The sequence below is a fragment of the Schistocerca cancellata genome, chromosome 10 (genome assembly GCF_023864275.1).
Source record: "Schistocerca cancellata isolate TAMUIC-IGC-003103 chromosome 10, iqSchCanc2.1, whole genome shotgun sequence".
NCBI lineage: Eukaryota > Metazoa > Arthropoda > Insecta > Orthoptera > Acrididae > Schistocerca > Schistocerca cancellata.
Window position 1 is genome coordinate 174338794 of NC_064635.1, and position 26862 is coordinate 174365655.

At 39.9% G+C, this 26862-nt stretch overlaps 1 protein-coding gene across 1 annotated transcript in view; it reads right to left on the reverse strand.

Annotated features, from left to right (window-relative positions):
* Positions 1-26422, reverse strand: part of LOC126106472 (zinc finger protein 628-like) — a 142453-nt gene extending 116031 nt beyond the window's left edge. Inside the window, exons 1-2 of the mRNA XM_049912759.1 lie at positions 26231-26422; positions 9800-9967 (exon numbers count right to left, since the gene is read on the reverse strand). The gene's annotated coding sequence lies outside the window, so the exon portion shown is untranslated. The remainder of the gene's footprint in view (positions 1-9799; positions 9968-26230) is intronic.
* Between the last annotated feature and the right edge of the window lie 440 nt (positions 26423-26862).

Below are 26862 nucleotides of genomic sequence, written 5' to 3' on the forward strand. Positions count from 1 at the left end.
CATTCACACAAGCAACATACCTCATGCACACATGACTGTCAACTCTCGCAGCTTGGACCACAATGCTGTTTGAGTTGGTGGTTATGCGTGTGTGAGGTGTACTTGCTTGTGTGAATGAATGTTATGTGTTTCTTTTTCTGATGAAGGCTCTGGCTAAACACTTATGTGTAAGTGTCTCTTAATCGTGCCTGTCTGCAACTTAGCATGGTATCTTTACGGTAAGTAACAATCTATCTTTTCCTACTGTTAACATAGCAGGCTAGTTATCATAAAGCTCATCGTTCTGATCTCAGCTGTGGCAATGCACACGAGGCGGACAATAATATGAAAACAGCATGAGGAATCCATGCCTGAATGCAAATGCAGATGCTAGACGAGTGTGCAGGCTACACTGTTGTATTTCACCATGAGCAGCACCTGTGCAGTGTCCTCAAAACATTGCACATGTCAGCTGAGGTCAGTACAGCGTTCTGTGTAGTTCTGAGTGCATTATTTGAAGCCATGTGAATTCGAATGTGGAAAAATTGTTGGTGCGCATATGGTGTGTGCTTCCATAACCACAGCATCCAAAGTGCTTGGTGTTTCAAGAAGCACCAATCGAAGATTTATACAGCATACAGGAACAGCAGAAAAATATTGTATGCTAAGACACAACATGAATGAAAGTGTGTGATACAACAAACTATCACGGAAAAGGATTCTGACAAAAAATAACACGACAAAAGCTGCAAAAGTCACTACAGAAGTGAATGTCACATTCACAAACCCTATCAGCACAAAACAACACAAAGGGAGCTCCGTAAGCAGGGAACTGCAGGCTAGAATTCCAGAACCACAAGTAACACAAATTCCCGTAACAGGAAAACAAGGTGCCGAAGCCACAAAACCTGGACTACAAAGCAATGGAAAAAAGTCATTTGATAAGGCGAGTCTTCTTTCACACCATTCCCAAATTTTGTCCGTGTTTACATTCTAAGAGTGAAACATGGCAGGGGTTTGGTGATAATGTGGGCAACCATAATGTAAAACTTCCTGGCAGATTAAAACTGTGTGCCCGACCGAGACTCGAACTCGGGACCTTTGCCTTTCGCGGGCAAGTGCTCTACCATCTGAGCTACCAAAGCACGACTGCAGAGTGAAAATCTCACTCTGGAAACATCCCCCAGGCTGTGGCTAAGTATGTCTCCACAGTATCCTTTCTTTCAGGAGTGCTAGTTCTGCAAGGTTCGCAGGAGAGCTTCTGTAAAGTTTGGAAGGTAGGAGACAAGATACTGGCAGAAGTAAAGTTGTGAGTACCGGGTGTGAGTCGTGCTTCAGTAGCTCAGTTGGTAGAGCACTTGCCCGCGAAAGGCAAAGGTCCCGAGTTCGAGTCTCGGTCGGGCACACAGTTTTAATCTGCCAGGAAGTTTCATATCAGCGCACACTCCGCTGCAGAGTGAAAATCTCATTCTGGAACCATAATGTAGTATTCCACAGGTGCCATAGTTACTATGCAAGGTCACATTACTGCCAAATATTATGTCATTTTTGCTGATCAGATCCATCCCAATGAACAATATTTGTCCTCCAATGGTGATGCTGTGAACTGAGATAACAAGGCCCCTGTTCACACAGATCGCATCATGCAGGATTGGTTTTGTGTGCATGAGGATAAACTGTCGTGTCTCCCCTGGCCTTTACAGGTGCCAAATCTCAATACTATTCAGCCTTTCTGGTCTACTTTGGAGAGAAGAGTGTGTGACTGCTGTCCACCTCCAGTATAGTTACCTGAACTTGCCAATATTTTGCAGGGAGAGTGGTATATGTATTTATCCATTCTGAAATGATTGGAAACTATTTTATACACAAAAAGATTTCCTACACTGCATCAGACATGGCAATGTACATATAGTGTTTTCGGTGCTTTCATATTTTTGCCCCGCCCTTATATGTCTTCATATTCATTCACAAATGGGAAAGTTAATTAACAAATATCAAAGCATAATTTTTTAATAAAAATAACATTTTTATTTTTAGTTACTATCAGATGAAAATACAAGTATGCATTTAATTACAATTCTGTACAAAAATGTGAAACATCAAATTGAAATTGAAATGTGTTTTTAATTCTAGAAACTGAACAGTATTATTGACATATAATATTTTTTCATTCTTTCACAATAAATGTGGAATTCAAATAAAAGTACAAACAAAGAGTTGCAAACAATGAGACTTCAACCAACAATTTTAAAATTACCAGATTTTTATGTTACCCACTCAGCTACCGGTGAGTGGGATGAGCTCAAATGTTTTATACTTAACAGCAACTGGAAATTTTTATATCTTGATAGATGAATTTTTTTTTTTGAGAATTGTGTCTTATCACTAGGAAATTGAGGTCTCATAATGACCTTAAACTCCTCCAAGTATGAAGAAGATTGAAGAGGGCCAGTCTGTAAAGCTGACTAGAAGATGGAACTATCTTGGAATTTGGCCCACATTATGAGGTAAATTGAGAAAATAGATTCTGTTTGCATGAGGCACATGAAAGAATATATGCAGGGTACCTCACCTAACCCAGCCACCTCAAATATCTCTGGAACAACAACAGACATTCAAAAACGGTTTTCACCAGCATGAACATACGGCAGGACCTTAGGAAACAAAATACTATGTGAAATTTTAAAACATAAACAAATACTCCAGAATGAGATTTTCACTCTGCAGCGGAGTGTGCGCTGATATGAAACTTCCTGGCAGATTAAAACTGTGTGCCCGACCGAGACTCGAACTCGGGACCTTCGCCTTTCGCGGGCAAGTGCTCTACCATCTGAGCTACCAAAGCACGACTCACACCCGGTACTCACAACTTTACTTCTGCCAGTATCTTGTCTCCTACCTTCCAAACTTTACAGAAGCTCTCCTGCGAACCTTGCAGAACTAGCACTCCTGAAAGAAAGGATACTGTGGAGACATGCTTAGCCACAGCCTGGGGGATGTTTCCAGAGTGAGATTTTCACTCTGCAGTCGTGCTTTGGTAGCTCAGATGGTAGAGCACTTGCCCGCAAAAGGCAAAGCCCCGAGTTCGAGTCTTGGTCGGGCACACAGTTTTAATCTGCCAGGAAGTTTCACATCAGCGCACACTCCGCTGCAGAGTGAAAATCTCATTCTGGAAACATCCCCCAGGCTATGGCTAAGCCATGTCTCCACAGTATCCTTTCTTTCAGGAGTGCTAGTTCTGAAAGGTTCGCAGGAGAGCTTCTGTAAAGTTTGGATGGTAGGAGACGAGATACTGGCAGAAGTAAAGCTGTGAGTACCGGGCGTGAGTCGTGCTTCGGTAGCCCAGATGGTAGAGCACTTGCCCGCAAAAGGCAAAGGTCCCGAGTTCGAGTCTCGGTCGGGCACACAGTTTTAATCTGCCAGGAAGTTTCATATCACCTCCCAAGGTGGTATTCCACCACCCACCGAACCTACACAATATGCTCATCCATTCCTACACAACCCCTGCTCCCAGCTCTTTGCCTCATGGCTCATATCCCTGTAATAGACCTAGATGCAAGACCTGTCCAATATATCCTCCCACCACCACCTACTCTAGTCCGGTCACAAACATCACATATCCCATCAAAGGTAGGGGTATTTGTGAAACCAGTCATCTGATCTACACAAAGTGTGGCCAGAAAACAACTAGACCACACTGTTGCTGAGCATGCCACCCAACACGAAATTCTTCATTTCAATGACTGCTTCACAACCTGTGCCATCTGGATCCTTCCCACCAACAGCTTTTCTGAATTGTGTGCATGGGAACTCTCTCTGCAATAATTCTTTTGTTCAAGTAGCCCTCCTGACCTCAACCTTCGTTAGTCGCTGTCCTTACCCATCTAGCTGCTCCTCTGTTCCCATTCCAGCACTGCACAGCCCTCTCTTCCACCATCACGCACAGTCTTTTTACTTCTCTCCTTATCCACTTCTCTCTACCCCACCCTCACCCTCCATCTAACCTCCCAATTGCACCTAGCTACCCTAACCTCTCTCCACCTCGTGTGTTTGTGGGTGTTTTGTCTATTTGCAACAAAGGCCTTGTTGGCCGAAAGCTCGACTCTGCTACACGGTGAGTAGCAACTATCCTTGTCATAATATTGTTACATTACATCATGGATTTTCCATTGTTTTATTTTGCCTGACAGCTTTTCTTCCATTCTGACCCACTGCTGTTTTCCTTTGTTACTATTTTTCAATGCACTTCTATATTCAATGTCCTTCCTTCTTACTCTTCTTTCCTGTGTTTCTCTTGCCGCCTCACAAACCACAATGTGCGCTCTACTTACGAGCCACACTGTATCAACCATCTCAGCCGTGTACAAAAGACAGCTACAAGACCACACGGATTGTTGATGTAGCATCTTATGTCCCACATTACTCCTGCCGATATCATTAATCCTATACCTTCAAATTGATCACTCTACCTGTGTCACTCTCCCGTATTTTCGTGCATCTTTCCTGTGCCACATGACCTTGCACCTCATCCTACCAACCGCTCCCCACCCCCCACTCCTTCTCCTCTCTATTTCAGTTAGCACCTACTAATTTCACCTAATCCAGTCACCTCTGATGTCCCCCTTCTTCGCACTTATCTACCCACAGACCTGCAACCCACAGTAAAAATCTTTTTATTTATAATTTTTCTTTGATCTCTTTGTGGCTTCACTCCAATATCAGTCGGGTTTCGTCTTTCACTATCGACGCATTCCCTCAGATTTCATCTAGTTTCCCCTTATTTCATCTGTTGCATCCATTTTGTGATTTTTCTCACATATTTGGGTGTTTTCTGCGAATTTTTCAGACATAATTCTATGTTGTTTACATATTTTTTGCATTATTTCCACCACCATGGATCCTTGCTCCTTCCACCTGCATCAATACACAAAAGTACCCTTATCCCTAGCCAGAACCCAGTCCCACATAACGTTCCTGCGTTGTTGCTCGTCTCATGGAATACCCTCAAATGGCCTTACCATCAAATTACCCATCTCCAGTTGCTACCCTCCCTTCCAAAATGACCTCGAAGTGTTCAGATTCTGCCAATCCTTAGCCCTCACCAACACAGTTCTGCAAAACCATATCAATCACGCCCAAACCTCCTTGCAATACCTTCTCTCCACCTGCAAAATTCTCTTCCCCTCCAGGAACTAGACCAACATGCACAATGTCACCTCAAAAAACTGTCCACTGTGCTCACTTCCCTCTCCCACCTTGGACTACCACTGTCCACCACCTCTAGAACAACCTCCAAACCTCCCCCACATCCCCTCATAGCTGAAAAATCCCGCCTCAAAGACCTACTATATTTACTCTACTCTCCAAAACTCCCTTCCACCACCACACAGAATCCAGAACCAGACACAAAACATAGTCATGAACCTTTCTTCCACATAGAAATATCAGTCCCTTCAAAAGACCTCACCTTTTGCCCCACTCCCAGATTCAATTGTACAGGATTTGTTAAGGACCCTCTCTCCTTCTCCTGGTCCTACACTTTTTCATCACCAAACCTACCAATCAGACTCAACCAAAGGGCATTGTTGAACCCTGCCTCCATTCAACTGTGATCCACCCCCACTGCCCCCAAATCTCCCCTGTAACTTTCCAGAATTTCTTAACCTTGAATGTTTCCTCACCATCATACTCAAATCCTTCCACATGCAAACTAACCTTACATCTGCAAAAAGAACTGCAATCCACCACCTACAAACTGATCCCAATATTATAATCCTACCTGCTGACAAAGGCTCCACCACTGTTGTCTTGAAGTGCACGAATACCTGGCAGAAAGACTCCACTAGCTATCAGATTCATCCGCCAACAAACCCTGCCACAGTGACCCTGTTCTAGATACCCAGCAGGATATTTAGTCTCTTCTAAAATCTTTAGGCCCATCCCAGAACCTCTCCTCAGAGTCCATCTCTCTCCCCACCCCTACCACTTCCCACACTCCTACCTTCAACATGTTTCCCGAAGTCCATAAACCCAACCACCCAGGATGCCCCATTGTTGCCAGTTACTGTGCCCCCAATGAAAGAATCTCTGCTCTCACAAACCAACACCTTCAGCCTATTACAGTCTGTTAACTGTAAGAAGGCAGAGTTGTGAGGGGAGTGCGGGGAGAGGAGGGAGCAAGCATTGGCTGGCGAGCAGAGAGGAGCCGTTGGGGGGGACAAGGCACGCCTACCAGTTGCAGTGCTGGCACTACAAATTGCGCGTCATGCTTACACGAAAGCAGACGAAAGGCTTGGAAGTAAAGCTCGCTTTAAATGTTGTTCCTAAACGAAACTGAAATCATCATGTACATTAAAATCAATATGTATATAAATGAATGTATGTATGTTTGTCTACTATGTGCTCACAAACCATTTATCCAATTGCAATGAAACTTTGGTGAGTTGTTCTCTGAACGCCCGAAAAGAGTTATGGACAATGTTTCAACAATTACGTCACTGTAGCATGCGTAGCGCAATTGATTAGGCAAAGGCTTGACACGCAGCGGACCCGGGTTCGACTCTCAGTGCTTGCAATTTTTATTTCATTCCCCGCAATGTTAAACTATTAATTATAAAATTTAAATATACTTAAACAGGTCATATAGTATAAAAATGAAATATAAGGTAATTCGGACGAAATAGGGGGCTCCTTCAAAGTGATCGCAGACAAAATATCTCAAATAGAAACTCACCTTTTCTTGCCAGGCGTTTGTGGTGATACACCAGGACGATTCTTGGAAAACTGTTAGAATCTTCCAATGCTATGCATGCTTTGTCCTGTATATGTAGCAGCTCTCACCGAACATTTGTAAATGGGGTAAGCAATTTTTTCTGCTCTCTTTCCCTTTCGCATCATTCAATCACACGCAATATAATTTTGTGAGCATTGCTACGTAATACTGGTTTCCTTCTAACCGTAGGACTACCGGTAGGGGTTATTGGCGACTCCTGAGATGGGCCAACAACTGCCTCTTCACTCATTTTGATAATGTTCAGCACAACTGCTCAATAAAAACACGCAGAACAGTACGGCGCAAAACAATAACGAAGCAGACGACAATGGCTACCTTGTACAACACAGTAAGCTACGTAATGCTGGCAGCAGTCGAAACTGCGTGCCTACCGAAGCCTCCCGACGTTTACCGACTTCTACCGATTCAGGACTACGGAGAGGTCTGCCATCTAAAAGTTTACACACTGTACCTGCAACCTGCCTTCTCCACTGACTCTCCACAGTTCCTGTTCCTGTGTGATAACACAGCGCTCTTCTTGCCACTACTGATGCCACCTCCCTTTACACTAGCATCTCTAATACCCATGGCCTTAGCACAATTAAACACTATCTTTCCTAATGCCCAACAGATTCCCAACCAACATCCTCCTTCCTAGTTGCCATGACCAACTATATCCTCTCCCACAATTACTTCTCCTTTGAAGCCATTACCAACAAACAAATCCAGAGTACGGCTATGGGCATCTGCATGGCACCATCCTATGCAAACCTATTCAAGGGCCATCTAGAGGAATCCTTCGCAACACCCAGAATCCTAAATCCCTCACCTGGTTCATATTCACTGATAGAATCTCTGTGGTCTGGATCAAGAGTGAGGGCACCCTATCCACATTCCTCCAGAACATCAACACCTACTCCTACATTTGCTTCACCTGGACCTATGCAACCCAACAAGCCACCTTCATTGATGCTGACCTCTACCTCAAAGATGGCTACATCAGTACCTCTGTCCATATCAAACATCCACTTCAACAGCTGCCACCAATTCCATACCAGGAAGTCCCTTCCATACTGCCTAGCCACCTGTGGCCATTGCATCTGCAGTGACAAATGGCCCCTCTCAAAATACACGGAGGGTATCACAGTGGCCTTTACAGACCGTAATTAGACCCCCCCCTCCCCCCCAAGCTTGTTCAAAACCAGATCTTGCATGCCTTATCTTTCCGGAATTACATTCTCCACCAGAGGTCCAACTACCCCTCATCGTACCCTGAAATGAAAATTGTCCTACCCAAGGTGGTACTGCTCCTGCCCACACAATATCCTCGCCAATCCCTGCACAACCCCGCTCCCAACCCCTTGCCTCACAGCTCATATCTCTGTAATAGACTTTAATGCAAGACCTGTCCCGACATCCTCCCACCATCACCTACTCCAGTCCGGTCACAGACATCACCCTTCCCATCAAAGGAACCTGTGAACCAGTCATGCGACCTACAAGCTAAGCTGCAACCACTGTGCTGCATTCTAGATGACATGGGCATGACAACCAACAAGCTGTCAGTTCACATGAATGGCCACAGAGAAACAGTGGCCAAAAAACAACTAGACCACCCTGTTACTGAGCCCGACACAGCATTCTTCATTTCAATGACTGCATCACAAGCTGTGCCATCTGGATCCTTCCCACCAACAAAAGTTTACCTGAATTACACACGTGGGGACTCTCCCTGCAATACTTCTAGCTCTTTCCCTATTCCCACTCCAGCACTACACATCCCCCTATTCCACCAATGCACCCGTGCTTCTTTTTACTTCTCTCCTTTTCTGCAACCCCCCCCCCCCCCTCCCTCTAGACCTATTGATGACTGCATCTAGCTGCCCTACCCTCTCTCCACCTCAACCCTGCATGGTGCCACAGCAGCACTTTACCACCCTTCCCCTGCTGTCCCTACTCCTCCTCCTTGCCCCAGCCTCTTTCTTACCCCCACCCGGTTGCCTCTCCCATCAAGCAGTGCTGTTTGTAGTCTGGCTTCAGCTCCGAGAGACTGTGGTCATGTACATGAGAGTTGCATTTGTGTGTGTGTGTGTGTGTGTGTGTGTGTGTGTGTGTGTGTGTGTGTGTGTTGTCTATTTTTGACAAATCCCCTGTTGTTTGAAAGTTTATTATGTGACAGTCTTTTTGTTGTGCCTCTCCGAGACTCAGCAGCTCCACTACATGAAGAGTAGCAACTATCCTTTTCATAATACTGTTACATTCCAGCATGGATTTTCCATTGTCAGAGAAAGTAATGCATATGATCAGGCAAGGATATGACATTCTGAAAAAAATAGAGTGGGGGGGGGGGAGGGGTGTTAGGGAGGAAAATTTACAGAATATCATGAATTGATAATTATTGAAATTTTAAACAATATCCCTCATGTTTCATGAACAGTTCATGTACACATTCTTGGAGAACAAGGGAGGAAGACAATTATAAATAAAGGATCTATGCATATAGAAAAGCCATAAAAATATCAATGACTGAAAAGAAATTCCATGAGCAATAACTAAAAGAAATGAACAAAAAAAGAACATTGCTTAACAACACACAAAAGAGGAAAACTAAACTAGACACACAATTTGGCATAATGATTTATGAAGGACATCTTAGAAAGAAAAATTGGAGGAAAAAGAACTACAGCCAGCCAACAGAATACATAAATACATAACTCTTACATTATTTTTCAATTACGACATAAAATTTTATAGAAGATCCCTTCTTATGAAGGACCAATACAACACACAGTTTATTTACTTGCAATATACATATTTTAAGCTAGTTGTTAAAAACTGAACTATTTCATATTTTAACATAATTTGTCTTCTAATAGATAACTTCATTAAACCTTTTTAATATTTAACTAGACAGAACAGAGGAAACTGATTAACTTGCTTCTTCAGTATGAGCACGCTTTACAATACTGTGAGCAAAGCAGTAAAAACTAGCAATAAAAACTCTACTGAGGAAGACAATGTCAAGTTTCTGTGACAGCAGCAACTCACTTTGTGTTTAAAGTGTAAGACAGGAAAAAAATCTTCAGAGCCAACCAGGTGTTCGCACACAGTTGGGGAGAATTATGAAATTACTTCCTCTTCTCCTCTATAGCTGTGCTTTATACCAAAAGCACCAGACTGAATGTTGGGTTCTTCCTTTATCTGAGATGTCGCCAACTGTAACAGTGCAAGACAAAACTGTTAATACCTAAAAGCTGTTGTCTCCAGCATTTCCTTTAGTCTATTCATGTAGGGTGATGCAAGTTGCTCAAGTGTATTGTTCAACTAGCTTTCATAACTCAAAACATATCTAATTGAGAATCTACAGCCACAAGATTGGCACTTTAGTCTCGGCAGGTGACTATATTGGGTTCTTGCACTCAGTAAAGATACTTCAGAAGCAAAAATGTGAGAACTCACTCTACAGCACACTATCCACAGGGTCTACAAGTGTCTTGAACATGAGCCCAAATTCAACATTACCACACATAATTCATATGGTAAGTAATCAGGCCAACAATTCACTGGTTCATAGCAAACAGTTTCACATATTAATCTCACAAAGTTTCATATTACACAATTGCAAAAAAGAAAACAAAAGTTACCTGCTACCACTAGAAGTAGTCATTAACAGTAATCCACAAAATGACACACTCAACTAAAGTTCGTTGATGTTCAGTTAGATAACAAGTTAAAATTGAGTAAATACATATATATACTAATCGAGAAGTTCAGTTTAGAATGTTTTGTAGTAGTTGTAGTAGTAGTAGTAGTATTTCCTGAGTGTTTTGGTACAAGGGACTGATGGAGTTCACTAGGGAGTAATAATATGATTATGAGTTATTCAGTTTGGTACCCCAATTAGCTTTGTTTCCGTGAAAATAGAATGAGGTGACAAAAGTCCTAGGAAAGGGATATGCACATGTATGGATGGCGGTGGTATTGCATAAAGGTGTAAAAGGGCAGTGCATTCGTGGTGGTGTTATTTATTCTCAGGTGATTCATATGAAAATGTGACTGACATTTATGGCCACAGACTTTGAACACAGAAAGATAGTTGGAGTTAAGCACATGGGACATTCTACTTCAGAAATCGTTAGTGATTTCAATGAAATGAAATGATCATGTTGTGTTGTTGGCCAGGAGACACCATCCAGGGAAGTTCAGCTGCTGGGTTGCAAATAATTTCAGGTGATGCCTCACTGGGCGACTTCCATGTCGATTAAATATTCTGAAAGCCACAGTGTCAAGACTGTGCTGGGAATACTGAATTTCAGGTATTACCTCTCATTGTCGACAACACAGTGGCAGACACCCTTCACTTAATGACCGAGAGCAGCAGTATTTACATGTGGAGTTGTCAGTGCTAACAGGCAAGCAACAATGGGTGAGCTAACTGCAGAAATCAATGTGGGACGCATGACAAACGTATCCATTAGGACAGTGTGACGAAATGTGGCATGGGCTATGACAGCAGACGACTGAACCAAGTGTCTTTGCTAACAGCAAGACATTGCCTGCAGCGGTCCTCCTGGCCTTTGACCATATTGGTCGGACATTCAACAAATTGAAAACCATGGCCTGGTCAGATGAGTCACAATTTCAGTTGGTAAGAGTTGATGGTAAGATTCAAGTGTGGTGCAGACCCCACGAAGCCATGAGCTCAAGTTGTCAACAAGGCACTGTGCGAGCCGGTGGAGACTCCATAATGGTGTGGGCTATGTTTTCGTAGAATGAACTGCATCCTCTGGTCCAGTTGAACCAATCGCACACTGGAAATTGTTATGTTTGCCTACTTGGAGACCATTTGCAGTCATTCGTGGACTTCCCAAACAACGATGGAATTTTTATGTACGACAACGCGCCATATCACTGGGCTACAATTGTTCGCCACTGTTTGGAAGAACATTCTCGAGCAGATCATCTGACACGAATCCCATTGAACATTTATGGGACACAATCAAGATGTGAGTTTGTAGGCAAAATCCTGCACCGGCAACACTTCCACAATTATGGATGGCTGTAGAGGCACAATATTTCTGAAAGGGACTTCCAATGACTTGCTGGATGCATACCACATCAAGTTCTTACACTACACTGGGCAAAAGGAGGTTCCACGAGATATTCGGAGGTATCCAATCACTTTTGTCACCTCAGAGTATCTTCACACCCATGAAAATGCCAGTAACGTGCATTATCCAAAACATGGAATGACCTGTATTCTTGTACACACCTGCATGAAGACACAAAAGCACTGTGATGTGGTTGCCATAGATGCAGAAGTGCTGAGAATACCATCATTATGCTGCTCTTCCATTTTATTCAGTGAACCCATACTTGAGGTCCATACTGCCCAACCCTTCTTCAGTATACCTACCCATAATGCTGTGTATTACTGTTGATGTACAACTAACACTGCTGGAAAAACAAACCTGAGGGCAAAGAGTTAAGTGGGTCTTACTGTTGCCAGCAATAAGTACTGTGAGTCTTTTGGCACTGTTGAGTAAATATTTTTGGTAATAAGGGTAAGAAATCAAATGACATGCAATTACTCTGTAATGAGTCACTGGATACCACGGACCACTTTATCAAAATACCCAGAAAACGTACGTGGGCAACCCATGAAATATTCGGGTTCATCCTGTATTCACTCATTTACATACTCACAGGCCTAGTTGGACAAGGATGGGAGTAGTCGTCTTGGCTTTATAGTAGGAACAATCACAGGTTTGCCTGAAATAATGGAGAGAAACCACAGTGAACCTAAATCAGGAGAGCCAGATGGTGATGTGGTGCCAGTTTGCTTAAAACAGCACAGTCTCATTTGGGTTATCCCCAGCATATAATGCTGCTTCACCTTTACTTTCCTGTAAATAATTTATTTCATAGTGTAAAAAGCTATTGTTACACTGTTAATTCATTTCTAAGTACCAATCACTGACCACACCTGTCAGCTGATACTCAGGCCATAACAATGTTATGTTTCAATTTTGTTTACTGTAACACCCTATTTGATTTCCTGTAAAACTTTGCTTATGGTTGATTTCGGATCCTTGGTTAGGATGTTGCTGTCATCAGTACACATTGCTGTTTTTGAACACAGGCAGAGGGGAAGAAGGAGAGGGAGAGGTGAGGGGGGAGGGGGGAGGGGGGGGGGGGGAGGGAGAGAACTAAGATATAGTATGTGACTGGAATATTATATCACTTATTTGTGACTAGTGTAATCTATCATTTACTTTGTGCCTAATTTGTTTAGAGATGCATATAAATCAATTTGATTTATATTTCAGAAATTTCTATTGATACAGTAGTAACACTCCAGCAGAGAGCAACAAAGTTAGCAAAGGGGATGACTGCGATCAACAGAGAAGGAAAATTTGACAAAGAGGCATTGATGATGTCTACATCCACATGATTACTCTGAAGTGTTTGGCAGAAAGTACATTGAAGAACCACTTTGCGATCATCAGAATGGAATCCATATGATACTCTTGTGGGTAGCGATTGCTGAATATAGACAATCGAGAAAATAACAGTAAGCGATTGTATCATTTTATTACAGTAGATCTAGATTATGGACACTTTGGGCTAATGTCACCTGTTGCTACATGCACTGAAGATGACTATGTAATAGTTGAACTCTAGATCTGCTCTAATAAAACAATGTACTTCACTAAGTATTTCTGTTCTTTTCTCCACTGTCTATTTTCAGACTATTTCTAGACAATATACCACTCTCGAACAGCACATGGGAGAAATGAACAGCTAAATCTTTTAGTGCAAAGTCCAATGTATCATATTTTATTGTGATGACTGTTTCTTCCTAAATAGGTGGGAGTCGACGAAATATATTCACATTCCAAGGTGGAAGATGGTGACCGAAATTTCATGAAAATACCTCACTGCAGCAAAAAAGTGTTCGTTTTAATTACTGCCAACCCAGTTCACTTATATCCATGACATTCTCTCCCATGTTTTGCAATGGAATTTTTTTTCTGTCCTCTGTCAATGTTACGTGGTAAGGACCCATATCACATAGCAGTATTCAAGAAGAGGAAAGATAAGCAAACTGTGAGCAGTATCTTTAGTGGATTTGTTGCATCTTCTGCCTATAAAACACAGTCTTTGCTTCACCTTCCCAGTGCAATAGTTCCAATTTAATTTCTTTGTAGGTCCCTGGGCACTTGGTAGAATTTACAACCTTTAAATTTGTGTTGTTTGTCATGTAACCAAAATTTAATTTAATTTCTTAAGTACTCCTGGGAGGACCCGACACATTTTATTGCTTAGGGTCAATTGCAACTTTTCACACCTTGCAAATATCTTGTCTAAATCATTTTGCAATTCATTTTGAACTCCTGGTGACTTTCGGTCTCATTAGATGACTTCTCATCAATTTATGTGAATTGCAACCTTTCTGACAGGAAATCATAAATCCTATTCACAGTTACAAATCTGATTAAAAGCTGCTGGTGAGGAAAGTAGAGAGAAAGAGAATGGCAGGCTAATGACAGCAAGTAGAACTATACAGCCTCGATAACATTGGTTTCTAACATTTACATTGGAATCTGGAGACAAAAAAACTCCATCTACAAATGTCACAACCAAGATTCTCCAGGTCAGAAGATGAAGATGCCTCTCAGGTAACTGTGTTAATAATTTTATACATCTACAGTCATAGACCAGACCTGCTCATTATGGGTACATTTAAATATAATGTATGCTGTTAATGCAAAATGTCACTGCTGATCACTCACTATTACTTAAGAGTTTCATGGTGGTTATGTTGTTACAATATGCTAAATGATAATTTGACATTAGGTAACAGAACACTGAAATAGGCCTGCTTGTGGTAATCAAGAGAATTACATGAGTGCTGTATGTGGCTACACAACAAAGAAGCTCATAAATATTTAATTTCTTTGCACATGGGTCCACATACACAGTAAATAATTTTAAGGTTAAAACAATTTTCCCAATTACGGATGTTTAAAAACAATGTCCCTTTATATCATTATCCATTTGTGTACTCTCAGCTGATATTAGTGTGCAGCCATCATGAAGTGTTTCCTAAAATAAGCGACACAACAAGGAATTTGTGCATTATTGACAAAGGAAACTAGCATTGTGCTGGCGTACACCTTCGCCAGCACACTGACTGTATAGTAGGCACTGAATTAGGCGCGCCTATGACAGGAGAAGACCTAGACACACCCCCAGGCTACATGCAGATAATGCCCCCTGGGCAGCGTGCATAAGGCCGCTGCCACTGACCGAGCTGTCTCAATCTCTCAAGCTCAGTACTCAGTTCACACTGCACCTCAATATGTCACACTGTGCTATACGTCTTCCACAGCGATAGTCATCGCCTTGCACCTCAGCTAGCTGTGAGGGAACTTTAGTCACTGTATATAGTTGTGATACGGACACAGACAGGATTCAAGAATTAGTACATGTTACTTGATTGTTGTTAACCACAGAACTTCGGACTGGACATAATTGAAGTTAATACTCAATTGGTTTCTGTAATAAAGCATATTTTAACCACGTGTGCATTTTGTGTTGTAGTGAGAGGAAACTGGCCACCCACCTATCACACCACCCTCTCCACATCCAGCCAGGAACCACAAAACATTGCCAGAGGGCACAGCCACAACAAGCAAAAATGCCGTGCAAAAAATATTTTTTGGTAAGACTACTGAAATCATAGCCACTGGAAAAACCTGGCGGTATTGATGGAGCTCTCATATTTGGAAGTTCCATTACATTCCCTTGTTATTCCAGTTGCTTTGAGGTGAAAATGGAACTCTAATTTTAGTAAGTAGCCATGTCAAAAACATATTTTTAACGTCATTTAATGACACAGGAGCTATAAGTAAACACAATACATGGTACAAATAGATACAGAAGATGTGTAAAACACATCTTAGCAGACTAGCATTAGCTTATAAATCAAAAGCTAAACGTGTGACGAGAGTAGAAGAAACAGAAACAGCCACTTGTTTAACACTAAACTTGGACATGGGAGACTCCATGTTAAGTAGTCTACGCGTCCTCACTTGACCATCTACAATTTAGTTCAAATTCAGTGTGCAGGTTTACTAAATGACCAAAGGAAGATTTCCAAATTTCTAGCTCCCAAGTTTTTAACACTTTGTCAACAAGGGCCTCTTAAGTGAAGCATTCACAAATACGCTGACATTTCAAAAATTTTAGCCATTTCTGAAGTGCCATAATTCAGCAGACAATTTTTGTTAAGCTAAAAAACTGGACAACACAAGTGAACAATATGCACTGTGCACATTCAGAAAGTTTTAAGTCATTTGGTTCACTATTTTGCTCTAAATGCCACTCAAAGTTGCCAATAAAGTGTATCATAACAAATTTTCTCCCAAGTTGAACTAGCTTGATCTCTTTATATAGAAGGTTTAGAAACCTGTTCCTTTGTGACCTTCTTGCCCAGTAGTTTAATTATAAATCTACTAAATTTTATCACTTGTGAATTAATACTCTGGAGATAGACATGAAGCTGCTGGAAAACAAATTTTCTGCCAAAGTAAGCTATTTTTGAGTCCTAGTTTCTTAAAATGTATGACTGATCCATACTTGTTTTACCTACTGCTTAAAAGAACACTTTTTTCATGATAAAATATCAAATTGTAATTATTTTTCCCCTTGAAGGTCTACAGTTATATAGTAAATTTGTCATGAAAATCAGAACTTTGGAGCAGCATATAAACCTAGGATTTTTTGAAGTTATCATAACTAAAACCTGCAATGGTAAATGGTGGTTTTTGCCACTACAATTTAGCATCATTATTGCCAAGGGTTCACATCTGATAGCCAGGTAAGTCCAGGCAGGACCGAGGGACTTTTTTCAGTTTCACGAGCCTGTTAGTGAGTAGCTTAATAAAGGTTCCCAAGCCTTGTGTGTCTTTCTTAAATTCATTCCTAAGCCCTTGTGGAATTTAGCAGAGTTTCCCAAGCCTCATGTTTGGGTATCTCCGTGACTTTCAAGCTGACATTCATGAAAAGGCAGCATTAGTGTTACACAGTGATTTAAAGTTCTCCATCAATTTTATTAATGACTGGTTGTGGGAAACTGCTGTTTATCCAGTGTTGTTGTAGAGGGCAACTGCAGATTTATGATAATATTATCATGTAAGACACCTGTGAATGAAAATACGCAAAATATCTTAAGGTTAATCCCATCAAAAGTGAAACCAAAATAGAAAATGTGAAATGCTAAAGATTTTTGCCTTGATGAACATAAACCCATTTCTGAAACTGTACAGTATCTTACACCATAATGATGAATAGATCATATTTCTGCCGAAAGGAACTAATGGACATTCACTCAAAGTGGGGAAAAAATTCATGACTTTTCATACATTATATTTTGATAGTGCTGTATTTCTTTGCTATTCAGTTGTTTCCAACGAATCATTTAGACATCTCAAAACAAATTCAAATAAAACTTGAAATGCTTTTTACATTACAAAAGAATAAAATAGGGAATTTATTAACTGTTACATCTGTACAAATTTTGCTACACATCCATAATTTCAAACAAAAATTATTTTGCTCTTTTAATTAGCTATATAAAAAAAAAATTAAAATGTATCACAGTGCCAGAAATTCTATTACAGATGTAATCCTCTAATGACACAAGGAATTCCAAAATGTGTCTCAAAAAATGTTTGACACATTGCAGAAATGTGAAAACTTAAAGAAGTATCCAGAATTCCTCAACTGATTGTCTCCTCACAAGAACTCATTAGCTAGTATCAATGGAATAATGATTGAGACAGCAAGAGTAGTTAAAGTCACAGACAGTTACCAGTATAATTTCATCTGCTATTGAATCTGATTATCTGCAATGTGATAAGCTAGCTATTCATGTTTTTAGTCAGAAAATACTTTAGAAACTAAAAAAGAAAATTCCTACACCAATTCTGATACCATACAGAACCACTGTGAACAGCAACAGTATATTAAGGAAGGACTGTAGTATGGCAATGAGTCACAATCCCATTAGTTTTTCATTGTTCTCACATATCCACATTTCATCTATAAATAACTATCTTCAGTGCATCTGACTGAGTTGTAATCTATCAAGTTCCCATCAGTTTATGTCATCAATAAAGTTGTGTTGTGACATGTACCAATAGGAGTTTGTTGGATTACAATTAAATCACATTCACTGAAGATGGATATTTATAGCTGAAATCTAGATATGCAAGAGCAATAAAAATCTGATGGGGCTGCAACTGACTGCGGTATTCCCGTCCTTCCTTATAATAAAATTTCTAGTTGTAAAGTGATGGAAATACTCTCTGATGGAGTTTGTCAACATTTTAAATACGTTAGCCAACATAACTTTCAGGAAAGACGACTGTTGACTTGCTTTACATTGGCATTTCTTTTGCAATCACAAGGAAAAGGAACTACTGATGGTGTTGGGAGGAATGCTGAAGTATCACGTGTTGCAGTCTGAAAAAGCTAGACAAGATCTCATTACTGACTGCACACCTTTTGTACAAGTGAAAAATCAATAACTGATAAATTTAATATAACAGCAGTCCCAGCAGAGAAGGTAATGAGCCATACTGACAAGTTACAACAGTGTTGGAGAGATATCAGACCTCTACCAAACACTCAGCAGTTCCGCAGTTTTTATGCCATTGGGAAATATACCGTTAAAATAGGTTTCCTGTCTGAGGTGCACTCAAACTTATTGCAGCGTACAGTGTACAAAAAGAAAAACCATACATTGTTTCACAACCTGTTGCAATGCTGAAAACTTTTCGCAGGCTTTTGGACAGAGGGCTGTTGTTATCACAATCTGAACTAGCACATCTGTACAAGTTGTCAGAGAAGAATGTCAAATAAGAACATTTTAGTTAAATGCCTTCTGAGAGTAGGAAATCAATATGTATGGCCAGAAAAGTAGTGTGTACTTTACAAGAGCTGATCACAGAGTCTCAAGAAACATTAGCTTTTGTTCAAATTAAATTAAATCTTTTAAACTAAATTTATTCTCTTATCTGATGTGTTGCACCTGTAAAACTAAAATATTAAATACAAAACATTTGTCTTATTTTAGACCACTTAAGAGTATGTGATGTTTAAAGCTTTCCCGGCATACTGATTGTTCCATAAACCCTGTTTATGGAACACTTAAGAGTATATTTATTTAATGTCTGACATATTTTTGTAAACACTGTCCCTTTCTATGTGTACTGAAGACATCACAGGTTTTACAAGAATTTCAAATACATGTATATTATTTTTGATTTTCTGAGTTATGTCTGTAACACTACATTTTTTTCCTAATAGTGGGTAATGAGCACAGACTGCTTCAACAAAACTGAATATTGTTCATATTAATGTTTATCTACAAAAAATAACTTTTGACAATTATAGGGTCGACAGAAGCGTCCGATCCCATGCGTTGGCTTTGACCCGTGACGTAAGGGTGTTGTTGTGTGTGACGTCATGATGGTGTGGAGTTTGGTTTGTGAGTGTGGTGTGTTTGTAGATGTTGTCGTGTTGTGGTTTGTTGTGCTCTCTGGTGGTATGTTCAGGGTTTTCGTTTGTGTGGTGTAATGGGCTCAGTTTGCTTTTGCTCATTATCCAGAATTGTTCGAGTGTTGGCTGTGTTTGTAGTGGAATTCGTTTCAGTGAGTTAACGACTTTGTGTGAAGGTTAATTTAGTGTTGTTCGCTGTACATCATGTGGTAATTTTAGTAAAATTAATCGGTTGTTGTTTCTGTTCAGGAATGGATATGACAGATAAAAGTAACAGTGCACAGGACAAGGGAAGTGTTCGATCCCAATGTGTGGCTGTGTATGTTGATATTGGCATCGAGAGATTTTTTTTGAGCTATGTAGGCCAAGGAAAGTGTTTGATCTTAATTTATGGGATCGGGAGTTGCTGTTGAGCTATATAGGTCAAGGGAAGTGTCCGATTCCAGATGATATTGTGTTGGTATTTGGGGAGTTTTGTGATGTCAGTTTTTTTCGTCGTTTTGTGTGGTTTTGTATGGGGGTGGGTGTCTAAATTTGTTTATATTTAGTTTGCCCCCACCCAAAACACCCTATTTCCCACGCTTGTCCCGTTAGTGTCATTAGGCTTTTTGTGGAAAGTGTTTGTTTTTAGATGTATTTTCGTCCTCATAATGTGTACATACCGACTATATACGCGCCATACTGGAATCGTGGTTTATGGTCGTTTCCGCCATATTTGTGACGTCAAGGCTCAAAGCAGACGGGTGGGATCGGACACTTCCATATTTCCCAATTATTATTATGGCAAAAAAGCTGAACCTAAACATTTTAGCACACTTATCACATGATTTTTCTGGTTTAAGTTTTCATCAACCCAATAACTCAGAACTTGATACGCTATTTATTGTTACTTGATGGTATACTACATTAATAAGGGGTGGGAGGGGGGGGGGGGTGGGCATTTATGACAGCTGTGGTTTTTTTACCCCTCCCAAAGTTTAAAGTTAGCCCACAACTGGATCTCCTTTTATAACTGTACAACAGACGTTGAGTTACTGATGCCATGAGACACTAGGAGTAAGATGAATGAGGAGCAGTTTTGTAGTACAAATTTCATTTCAAGTGGATAGCGAAATTGTGATCTGAATAAATGTCTCCAGTTTTTGGAGAAAAATATCCCTGACACTCAATATTCACATAGTTCAGAAAGTTTATAAGAGACTATGCCAATGGCAGTGCCGTACATTATATGTTTAGGGGAGCAAAGTCGCTACCAGCACTCACTGCAAGGGGTGAAATGAATACAAGATGAGGAGAGAAAGTGGTGTGGGTACTGCAGCTGGTTGTAGGTAGGCAATGACACAGTACTTGACAGACAGTATGGTCACTACAATGAGCAGAAGCAGCTGCATCAATTCTGACAAAATCTGCAGTCTACTATTCCGGAAATAGAAATTGTTAACATAAAATAATCATTATGCCAACTAAATTAGATTTTGGTGTTTTGTTGTTGTTGATGATAATGATGACCTAGTCATCAGTCTGAAGAATGGCTTCATGCAGCTCTCCATGTTATTCTATAACATACAAGCCTATTCCTCTCTGCATAACTGCTGACACCCTCAGCCATTTGAGCACACATACTTGGTCTCCTCCTGGCAACCTGACAATTCCTTGATGCTTCAGAATGAGTCTATTAACCAATCACTTACATTAGTCAAGCTGTACTAGTTTTCTTCTCCCCAATTTGATTCAGTACCTTTTCATTAGTAATTCACCCTACCCACCTTATCTTCGACATTCTTTTGTAGCACCACTTTGAGAAGTTTCTATCGCTTCTTACTAGAACTATTTGTCATCACTGTTCCACTTTGTCAGGCAGCTATACTTTGTGCAAAACTTTTCAGAAAAAAATTCCTAGCATTTCAATTTATTTCTGTATTTAAAAAAAAAAAAAAAAAAAAAAAAAAACAACCCTCTCTTTCTCTGAAATGTTTTTCTTGTTACTATCAGTCATCATCAGCTGTTTTGCAACCAAATAGTAAAATTCACGGATTAAATTCAGTATCTCACTTCCTAATTTAATTCCCACAACATTGCCTGATTTACCTGGACTACATTCTATTGCCCTTCTTTTACTTTCGCTGATGTAATTACCTTACAATCTCCAGAAAAGTACCTGAAGTATAGACTTCCTAATACTTCAATTTGTATTTAATGTTAAAAAATTTATCTCTTCTAGTCACATGGCACATATCGCTCATATAGGGATCGTGAGGATGAGAGTGGAATAATTACAGCATACACAGAGGCATTCAAACAATCATTCTTCTTACACTACATGGTGAATGGAATGAGGAGAAACCCTACCTGGTACAAAGGAACGTACCCTTTGCCATGCACTTCACAGTGGTTTGCAGAGTATAGATGTACATGTAGATGATAGGTACCCAAAATCACAAACCAAAAAGTGTAAATCATTTTTAATTGGTGTTCGCTGAATGTCTTCTAAATAACTACATATTCTATTCCCTAAATGTTGCCAAGTTTCTCGTTATAACATCACATTACTTGGCTTCACCAACTCACAACCAAACCAAACAACCTTAATTCTAAGAAATAGTAAAATAAATATAGAAGCTGTGGTGACATGAATTTAAGAAAATCAAAAATAACCCATGAAGCACATTGAATGATTTCAATTTTGATGAGCAAAATACATTACCATTTTATTCGCTTCTCACTGGTTACCTAAAACTATCCTTTCACTAGCCCATGACTAATCTTATTAGATAGGTTAACCCTTTAACTGCTCTGGACGTGTTAACACGCGTGCCTTTGTACCTGCCCCTGTGTCGCATACACACGTTCAGAGCACACAGGGACAGGTACAAAAGCACGCGTGTTAACACGTCCAGAGCAGTTAAAGGGTTAAGGAAGGACAAATTTACATTTACAACACTTGCAGATTTACAGAAAACTTTTGATAATACCAAATGGAATACATTATTTGAAATTCTGAAGGCAGCTTCAATAAGATACTGGAAGCAAAAAGCTATTTACAACTTCTCCAGAAACCAGACTGCAGCTATAAGAATCAAAGGACATGAAATGGCAACAGCAGTTGAGGAGGAAGTGACACAGGGTTGTACCCTACCCCCAACATTACTCAATATGTTCACTAGACAAGTAGTGTAGGAAACTAAGGAGAAATTTGTTGGGAGAAAGATGCAGGGTGAATACATAGAGCTCTTATGTTTCCTAATGACATTCTAATTGTCACGGCAAAGGACTTTGAAGAGCAGTTGAACAGAATTGGTATTGTCCTGAAAAGTGGTTATAAGATGAATATCAACAATAGTGAAACAAGGTTAATGGAATGTCATCAGTTAAATCAGGTGATCCTGGGGGAATCAGATTATAAAATGAGACACCAGAGATATAGACGAGTTTTGCTGTTTGTGCAGCAAAATTGCTGATGATGACTGAAGTAGAGAGGGGATAAAATGCAACTGGCAATAAAAGTATTTCTGAAAGAGATATATTTTTATAACATCAAATATAAATTTAAATATTAGTAGGCCTAAGTCTTTTCCGAAGTTATCTGTATTGAGCATAACCTTGTACAGAAGTCAGACTGTTGTGTATGATAAATGGTTCATACAAGAAGAGAACAGAACCTCCTGAACTGTCGCACTACAGGAGAATACTGATGAGCAGATAGATAGATTGGACAGCTAATGAGGGAGAATAGAATCAAACTGAGCAGAAAAGAAATTTCTGGTGTGTGTGTGTTTGTTTTGGAGGGGGGGGGGGGGGAGGTGTAATAGTAAAGTGGTGAAAAGGGCTGACTGCAGTGAGTAGGTTCAAATAGTTTTAGCTTGTGGTAGTTACGCAGTGATGAAGAGGTTTGCACGGGATATAGGACAGACTAGCATGGACTGCAGCACTGAACCAATCTTCACACTGAAGACCAAATCATCATCTGGCTATGTGAAATTGATGTGTTGCCAACCAATGGGTTATGGTGGCATTACAGAAGTGTCCGATTCCATCTGTCTGCTTTGACCCATGGTGTCATCAATATGGCAGAAACAGCTACTTCCAACATATACAAAATGACAACAATGATGTCACTATAATATACACATGCCAACAAATGCAAACAAGAATAAAAATGACACAATAACATGTCATCCCCACAAATAAAATAAAACTAATGGGACAACCATGGAAAATTGGGGGTTTTGGGTGGGAACAAAAAATATATATATCCACAAGGTCCTAAAACAATATATTAAAAAAATTTAATTGCAGCATTCCACAACACCAACAAAATCACAGGAATCGGACATTTCCCCTGATCTATTTAGCTCAACCACGGCTTCCGATGTCAAAAAACAAACACCTACGACATCAAAAAATGGAACCGGACATTTCCCTTTTGGTATCAATAGCTGCGGTTGAGCTATATACTATCAATACCAAAAAACCAACACCAGCAACTCAAAAAATTGGAATCAAAACCTCTACACCTCAAAACCCAAATACTCCACATTCACTACATCAATTAAGACACAACTGACCAACCAAAAATATACAACACACAAAACATCGCAATTACTACACAATGAAACCAAAACAAAAATTGGATGCCTACAATGCCACACCACAAATGTGACATGTAACATATTCAACAATAAGACTGAACATCTACAGAAACTGTATGGCAGACATCATATCATCACCAATCTCAGAACGTAATGATACACTCGTGAACTTCATTGTCACACCCACAACTAACAAAAAGGCATTAAAAAAAATTTGACTTCTTTCCACACACAAAACATCAAAGTAATCAGACCTAACAAAAATGCCAAAAACACACACAAAAACCATGTTTACATGATGACAACCAAAACTCAAATGAACCCAATACCACAAGTTAAACTCAGCATGTCCGCATCCAAGGCAAGAAGGAACCATCAAATAACAACATGATATCTACAAACACAACCAACTCAATAACTCTGCACCGTAATGACATCACACACCACACCATTACATTGTGGGTCAAAGCAGGCAGGTGGAATTGGACACTTCTATTGACCTGTTAAGGCTGACAGCATTTCTGATCTAGAAATTAGCCGACAAAGTTGCAGAGGGATACTGTCGCTATGTCACGCTTGTTCCCGACTCATGTCACCCCGTCAATCAGCAACTGAAACTGCTGTTGCTTGGAAAAGAAATGCAGATGGATGTAATATCAACAAACAGAGGATTTCTTGGGCTTGTATGTATCACCAGCTCACGTCATTCTGCAGCAAAAGTTTGCTTTTAGCAAGTAGCATAACACTTCCTGTCAAGGAGTCAGCGCTCTCTTGCTATGTGAATAGCACTGCACAACTGCTGAAACCAGGTTTGATTACCACGGTTTTTCAATCCAACGGTAAACGAAAGGATGTGTGTCTAAGGACCTTGTCTGAAAATCTCAGTCTACTAGGATGAGAATGACAATTACCGGAAACAGTAACAGTAACATAGAGACTTAGGAAATCAGCTCATGTAACACAACAGTGCTCCCATACCTCAGTATAATAGCCACGTGGGACATTTACCTGTAATAGGGTTTAAAAGTTCTTGAATTCTCTCTTTATAACTTTAACCCATATGGCTTTCCCTTGTTCCTGCAAAAGGAGTCTACCTAAGGATGGCAGTCAGAAGAACAATGAGGGATGACCGTTGCCACCAGTAAGAAGAGATTTAGAAAATGAAATGACAATGTTCTGACTTTTTAACAAATTAGTACCTGCTACCAGTCAATTTACTATTTCAAAGCTCATGCTGATCATGTTTGTTTCTGCAGCCTGTGAAGTACCAAAGCTGTTACCAATCAGTGAATGTTATCGGGTGATTTGTCATAATTCTGAGTACATCAGTACAGTTATGGTTAGAAAGGGAGCAATAAGTATGTTCTGCCAGGTGAAGAGACACACTATAATGACAATTATTTTCAAATAGGAAAACAAACGGCTCTGCGTTCCAGAATTACTGTTGTAGTACCAAACCTGGTTTAACATCTCAGTACACATGAGAATCTGATGTCAGCACAAAATCAGATGAATGAACGAATAGTAAATTACTGTAAAGCTCACACACATCTATTCAAAAATAAATCTAAATACTGTATATGTCAACGATTTTATGTTTGGTTTACCAGACAGTCCTTTGCTACAACAATTGCACAGATGAAAAATAATGGAACACTGTGGATATTCTCATATATAACGCTTGGTCTTTACTATTAACGGGGTAAGAGAGGACGGGGGGACGCGTAGAATGACAGCTTTTTCCATTTATATCACAGAAACGTATCGACATTTTTGACTTCAAAAGTAAACATATCTCACTTTCTCTCGAATAATTACACAGACAGAAATGTGTGTAAAAGTTGTGTGGTGGACGAACCTTGATTTTTCGATTGCTTATGTATGATATATATATATATATATATATATATATATATATATATAAAAATTATGTGCATCAAAACGCTTCTCAGTGGTTTGTCAATTACCTATTATACTAGCCTATTTCTGAATTTACCTTGCAGTTAAATTTTTTTTGGCGAAAATTGTGTTACTGTCGCAGAGTGCGTTACATAGGGCGCGAACACAAACATCCAGCTACGCTACAGACCAATGTATTATGATAACCTGTATTTGACATTTACAGTTGTTGGCTTCGCCAACTCTTAACCAAATTATCACCTCAGAACATAACACAGACCTCGGGCTACACTACAAATCAATCTGTCACCTGTGCCACGGGTTCTGAGTGGCTCAATATCACAGTCTAGTAGAAATGTGGCTTCGAAAATTCATTTCCGCTAACAGTTGTTCTACAGTTGCTAGCAATAATATTACTTACGCCTTCGTTGTATGTTACTTCCGAAAAAATTGTAACGTCCAAATTCTCTTCCATTTTCTTTTCTTCAAAGAAATGAAACGAGATGCTGTGCAAAAGTACACAAATAACGAACACAAATACATCAAATTTGTCATAAACCACAAACTTCACGGTTGTCACAACATGTTAACCCAAATTACCCAGACGTAAACACACAACACTCAACACTGAATGTAACACAATCGAAATCGTAACGTTTTCGATATATGATAATGATATCGATATAGACAGCACCTATAACTTCAATAGCTATCGTTCACCAGCGATACACAAATGTCTGCCTATATTTTTTCTAGTCGGTTCATATTTGAAGCAGATATCCATCAACATGTACGAGTTGTTTCATTTCGCGCCGGAGGAAAGCAGAGTATTAAGTACATTATTTGTAGTCAAGAAGAATGTACTATATCCCGGATTTGTCCATAGCGATAGATATCCGATAGATATCCAATGACTTAACGATGATTGTTGCTGTGACGTCCGTTGTGCGTATTTTGAATAGCATTTCTTCATAGTGCACTTAGTTGTCATTTTCCTGTTGATTTCGTGAAAAATATTATTTTAAGCAGTGCTGTGTTTGGGAAATGAATTGT